At 70.4% G+C, this 6,086-nt stretch overlaps 1 long non-coding RNA gene across 1 annotated transcript; it reads left to right on the forward strand.

The window, feature by feature from the left end:
• Positions 1-2,448: 2,448 nt before the first annotated feature.
• Positions 2,449-4,213, forward strand: LOC122173318 (uncharacterized). Its single transcript, XR_010600325.1, has 3 exons — positions 2,449-2,821; positions 2,983-3,203; positions 3,944-4,213. It is a non-coding gene; the product is annotated as an uncharacterized LOC122173318 (long non-coding RNA).
• The last annotated feature ends 1,873 nt before the right edge of the window (positions 4,214-6,086 follow it).

Genomic DNA, 6,086 nt, shown 5'->3' on the forward strand with positions numbered 1-6,086 from the left:
GGGGAGGTGGAGGAGGGGGAGCTGAGGGGAGAAGGGGAACCCCTAGGGGTGGGGGAGCGAGGGGAGGGGGAGCTGAGGGGAGAAGGGGAACCCCTAGGGGTGGGGGAGGTGGAGGAGGGGGAGCTGAGGGGAGAGGGGGAACCCCTAGGGGTGGGGGAGCGAGGGGAGGGGGAGCTGAGGGGGGAGGGGGAACCCCTAGGGGTGGGGGAGGTGGAGGAGGGGGAGCTGAGGGGAGAAGGGGAACCCCTAGGGGTGGGGGGAGCGAGGGGAGGGGGAGCTGAGGGGGGAGGGGGAACCCCTAGGGGTGGGGGAGGTGGAGGAGGGGGAGCTGAGGGGAGAGGGGGAACCCCTAGGGGTGGGGGGAGCGAGGGGAGGGGGAGCTGAGGGGGGAGGGGGAACCCCTAGGAGTGGGGGAGGTGGAGGAGGGGGAGCTGAGGGGAGAGGGGGGAACCCCTAGAGGTGGGGGAGGAGGAGGAGGGGGAGCTGAGGGGGGAGGGGGAACCCCTAGGGGTGGAGGAGGAGGAGGAGGGGGAGCTGAGGGGGGAGGGGGAATCCGTAGGGGTGGGGCAGGAGAAGAATGGAGAGGGAGAACCCGTAGGGGTGGGGGAGCGAGGGGAGGGGGAGCTGAGGGGGGAGGGGGAACCCCTAGGGGTCGGGGAGGAGGTGGAGGGGAAGCTGAGGGGGGAGGGGGAACCAGTGGGGGAGGAGGAGGAGGGGGTGGAGGAGCTGAGGGGGGAGGGGGAACCAGTGGGGGAGGAGGAGGAGGGGGTGGAGGAGCTGAGGGGGGAGGGGGAACCCCTAGGGGTGGGGAAGGAGGAGGAGAAGGAGGGGGAGCTGAGGGGGGAGGGTGAACCCGTAGGGGTGGGGGAGGAGGAGGGGGAGCTGAGGGGGGAGGGGGAACCCCTGGGGGAACCCCTAGGGGTCGGGGAGCGAGGGGAGGGGGAGCCAAGGGGGGATGGGGAACCCGTAGGGGTGGGAGAGGAGGAGGAGGAGGAGGAGGGGGAGCTGATGGGGGAGGGGGAACCCCTAGGGGTGGGGGGGGAGGAGGAAGGGGAGCTGAGGGGAGAGGGGGAACCAGTGGGGGAGGAGGAGGAGGAGGAAGGGGAAGGGGAGCTGAGGGGGGAGGGGGAACCCCTAAGGGTGGGGGAGCGAGAGCCGAGGGGGGAGGGGGAAACTGTAGGGGTGGGGGAGGAGGAGGAGGGGGAGCTGAGGGGGGAGGGAGAACCCCTAGGGGTGGGGGAGGAGGAGGAGGGTGAGCTGAGGGGAGAGGGGGGAACCAGTGGGGGAGGAGGAGGAGGAGGGGGAAGGGGAGCTAAGGGGGGAGGGGGAACCCCTAGGGGTGGGGGAGCGAGAGCCGAGGGGGGATGGGGAAACTGTAGGGGTGGGGGAGGAGGAGGAGGGGGAGCTGAGGGGGGAGGGAGAACCCCTAGGGGTGGGGGAGGAGGAGGAGGGGGAGCTGAGGGGAGAGGGGGAACCAGTGGGGGAGGAGGAGGAGGGGAAGTGGGAGCTGAGGGGGAAGGGGGAACCCCTAGGGGTGGGGGAGAAGGAGGAGGGGGAGCCGAGGGGGGATGGGGAACCCATAGGGGTGGGGGAGCGAGGGGAGGAGGAGTGGAGGGAGGAGTGGGAACCCATAGGGATGGGGGAGCGAGGGGAGGGGGAACCGAGGGAGGAGGGGGAACCCATAGGGGTGGGGGAGCGAGGGGATGGGGAGCCGAGGGGGGATGGGGAACCCATAGGGATGGGGGAGGAGGAGGAGGGGGAGCTGAGGGGAGAGGGGGAACCAGTGGGGGCGGAGGAGGAGGGGGAGCTGAGGGGAGAGGGGGAACCAGTGGGGGAGGAGGAGGAGGGGGAGTGGGAGCTGAGGGGGAAGGGGGAACCCTAGGGGTGGGGGAGAAGGAGGAGGGGGAGCCAAGGGGGGATGGGGAACCCGTAGGGATGGGGGAGGAGGAGGAGGGGGAGCTGAGGGGAGAGGGGGAACCTGTAGGGGTGGGGGAGGAGGAGGGGGAGCTGAGGGAGAGGGGGAACCAGTGGGGGCGGAGGAGGAGGGGGAGTGGGAGCTGAGGGGGAAGGGGGAACCCCTAGGGGTGGGGGAGAAGGAGGAGGGGGAGCCAAGGGGGGGATGGGGAACCCGTAGGGGTGGGGGAGCGAGGGGAGGAGTGGAGGGAGGAGGGGGAACCCATAGGGGTGGGGGAACGAGGGGAGGGGGAGCCGAGGGGGGATGGGGAACCCATAGGGGTGGGGGAGCGAGGGGAGGAGGAGTGGAGGGAGGAGGGTGGACCCATAGGGGTGGGGGAGCGAGGGGAGGAGGAGTGGAGGGAGGAGGGTGGACCCATAGGGGTGGGGGAGCGAGGGGAGGAGGAGTGGAGGGAGGAGGGGGAACCCATAGGGGTGGGGGAGCGAGGGGAGGGGGAGCCGAGGGGGGATGGGGAACCCATAGGGGTGGGGGAGCGAGGGGAGGGGGAGCCGATGGGGGGCAGCCCCCAGCTGCAGACCCAGGGGGAGCAGGAAGAGGAGAGGCCAGAGGGGCAGCCCCGGGAGGGTGAGCCTGGGGGACTCAGGACCGGGGTAGGGGCCCGCGGGGAGGAAGAGGGGGACCCTGAGGGGGACATCAGCCCAGCAGGGGCCCCCATGGAGCAAGTGGGGGGCGGGGGGAGCAGCATCTGTCTGGGGACCCAGAGAGAGAGGGAAGGAGTGGGGGGGGGGGAGCTGGCCCCAGGGAGGGGCCCCAGGGGAGGGCTCGGCAGACCACCCCCCCCTCTGCCCCATCCCCCAGCCCGACCTCCCAGATGGTGCCCAGACCCCCCTGCTGGAGCCGGGAGAGGTGAGTGGGGGGCAGCGAGGGATTTGGGGAGGGGCCGTAGGTGGGGGGGAGGGTTAGGGGAGGGGGGCCAGTTGGGGTACTGGGAGGTCCTGGGGGCAGCGAGGGGGGGGGGACGGGTGGGGTCCTGGTGCAGAGCCCCCCCTCATGTCTCCTTCCCCCAGGTCCACCCCCTGGACGTGAGTGCCCAGAGGAGCCGGGTGCTGCTACGGAGGAAGGGGTCGGTGCGCCGGGCGCCCAGCCTCCGGGCCCAGAGACCCCCCGGGGGGGCCCCACCCGAGACCCTGCCCCAGCCCCCCCAGGAGCCGGGCACCCCAGGGGGCTTCCTGCCCCCCATGCCCCACCAGCCACACACACTGAGGAGGCAGCTCCCAGGGCATGCTGGGTAAGGAGGGGCTAAGGAGGGAGGCTGTTGGAGGGCAGGGGAGCCAGGACTCCTGGGTTCCCTGCCCGGCTCTGGGGAGGGGAGTGGGGGCTGGTGGGGTTAGAGCAGGGGGGGCTGGGAGCCAGGACACCTGGGTTCTCTCCCCAGCTCTGGGAGGGGAGTGGGGGCTGGTGGGTTGGAGCGGGGGTGGGGCTGGAAGCCAGGACTCCTGGGTTCTCTCCCCAGCTCTGGGAGGGGAGTGGGGGCTGGTGGGTTGGAGCGGGGGTGGGGCTGGAAGCCAGGGACTCCTGGGTTCTCTCCCCAGCTCTGGGAGGGGAGTGGGGGCTGGTGGGTTGGAGCGGGGGTGGGGCTGGAAGCCAGGACTCCTGGGTTCTCTCCCCAGCTCTGGGAGGGGAGTGGGGGGCTGGTGGGTTGGAGCGGGCGTGGGGCTGGAAGCCAGGACTCCTGGGTTCTCTCCCCGGCTCTGAGAGGGGAGTGGGGGCTGGTGGGTTGGAGCGGGGGTGGGGCTGGAAGCCAGGACTCCTGGGTTCTCTCCCCGGCTCTGAGAGGGGAGTGGGGGCTGGTGGGTTGGAGCGGGGGTGGGGCTGGAAGCCAGGACTCCTGGGTTCTCTCCCCGGCTCTGAGAGGGGAGAGGGGGCTGGTGGGTTGGAGCGGGGGTGGGGCTGGAAGCCAGGACTCCTGGGTTCTCTTCCTCCTGCTGGCCGCTCCCCTCACCCCCTCCTGGTCTCTCTGCCCCACAGCTTCGGCCTCGCCCACCCCAACATGATGGCAGAGCTGAAGTTTCGTCTGCGCAGACCCCCGCCCCAGTGACGCTGCCCCATCCCCACCCGCTGGGGGCCCTGGGGGGGGTGGGGGCTCGTGCCATCTCCTGGCCGGACAGATTCCAGCCATGACAGACAGCCCCCTCCCTCCCCCCGCAGCCTGGGATAGGACCCAGGCATCCAGGCCACCTGCCCACCTGCATCAGTGTGTCTGGGAACATGGAATAAAGAAAACACATGTGAAAGGAATGTGGGGCGTAGAACTGGGGGGCGAGGGATGGTGCAGGACCGTAGCAGTTACTGTAGGACCTACCAAAATCATATCAGCTGAAGGGTGGGGAAGGTTCCGGGAAAGAAGATGCTCCTGACAGCCCGTGAGTTCCTGTAGGACCTACCAAAATAGCACCTTGTGGGTTTTGTTTACTTTGTGTATCAGTCAGCACCGGGTTCCCAGAAAACCCCAGGGCGAAGGGGAATGAGGAGGGGCTGAATCAACTAGAAACAGGGAACGGAAAAGAGAAACCAGAATCGAGAGGTGATGGGGGGAGAGAACCCAGGAGTCCGGGCTCCTGCCCTCCCACCACTCCCCTCCCAGAGCTGGGAGAGAACCCAGGCGTCCTGGCTGGGTGAAAACAACAAGACACTTAACATTAGTCACTTTATTACAAAAAATAAATAAAAATCACATTTCTTGGTAATAAATAGCAAAAAAATAAATAATATATAAAAATCCACTCATATAAATTAACATCGGGGCTGCTGGGAGCCCGGACGCCTGGGTTCTCTCCCCTGCTCCGGGAGGGTAGTGGGGGCTGGTGGGTGAGAGCAGGGGGGGCTGGGAGCCAGGACGCCTGGGTTCTCCCCCCAGCTCTGGGAGCAGCAGCGTGACCCCCGGGGGTCAGTTTTGTCGGGGGTGGGGTTGGGGGGGGTCAGTGGGGGGCCCAGCCCCCCCCCACGCGCAGCAGGGTGAACTCCCGGACGACGCGGCCCAGGAAGGTCTCCATGGCGCGCAGGACCAGGTACGACTCCTGCAGGTTGCTCCAGGCGCTGGGGTGCTGCAGGATGGGGGGGGCGGGGGGCCCCGGGGGCGGCAGGGTGGGCTGGCCAGAGCCCCACATCTGGGAGGAGAGGGGGGGGAGAGAGTGAGACGCAGCCCCGGTGAGCATCAGCCCCCCCCCCATTACCTCCCACGGGCACCAGACCCCCCATTGCCCCCTGCGGGCCCCACGCCCAGGCGCCAGCCCCCCCGCTACCCCCCCGTGGGCCCCACGCCTGGGCGCCAGCCCCCCTGTTACCCCCCATGGGTGCCAGCCCCCCCCCGTTGCCCCCCTGCAGGCCCCACGCCCGGGCGCCAGCCCCCCCCGTTACCTCCCGTGGGCCCCACGCCTGGGTGCCAGCCCCCCTGTTACCCCCCACGGGCGCCAGCCCCCACGTTACCCCCCATGGGCCCCACGCCCAGGTGGCAGCCCCCCCCATTACCCCTCACGGGCCCCACGCCTGGGCGCCAGCCCCCCCGCTACCCCCCACAGGCCCCATGCCTGGGCGCCAGCCCTGTTACCCCCACGGGTGCCAGCCCCCCCCGTTGCCCCCTGCGGGCCCCACACCCGGGCGCCAGCCCCCCCCCGTTACCTCCCATGGGCCCCACAGCTGGGCGCCAGCCCCCCACGTTACCCCCCACAGGTCCCACGCCCGGGTGCCAGCCCCCCTGTTACCCTGCGTGGGCCCCACACCCAGGCACCAGCCCCCCCGTTACCCCCCACGGGCGCCAGCCCCCCCATTACCCCCCACGGGCACCATGCCTGGGTGCCAGCCCCCCCGTTACCCCCCACGGGCCCCACGCCCGGGCACCAGCCTCCCACGTTACCCCTCGTGGGCGCCAGCCCCCCCGTTACCCCTCACAGGCCCCACACCCGGGCACCAGCCCCCGTTACCCACCGCGGGCCCCACACTCGGGCGCCCCCCCGGGAACCAACCCGCCCCCCAACCCCTCCAGCCCTCACCTGGTAATCGATGTGGTGCATCAAGTCCCGCAGATCCAGGCTGATTTCCTCCAGCCCCTGCGCCAGGCCGGGATCCTTGCGCCCCAGAATCTGCACGTAACCCCGAAACACGACCAGCGCCC

The sequence above is a fragment of the Chrysemys picta genome, chromosome 4 (assembly GCF_011386835.1).
Source record: "Chrysemys picta bellii isolate R12L10 chromosome 4, ASM1138683v2, whole genome shotgun sequence".
NCBI classification, from domain to species: Eukaryota; Metazoa; Chordata; order Testudines; family Emydidae; genus Chrysemys; species Chrysemys picta.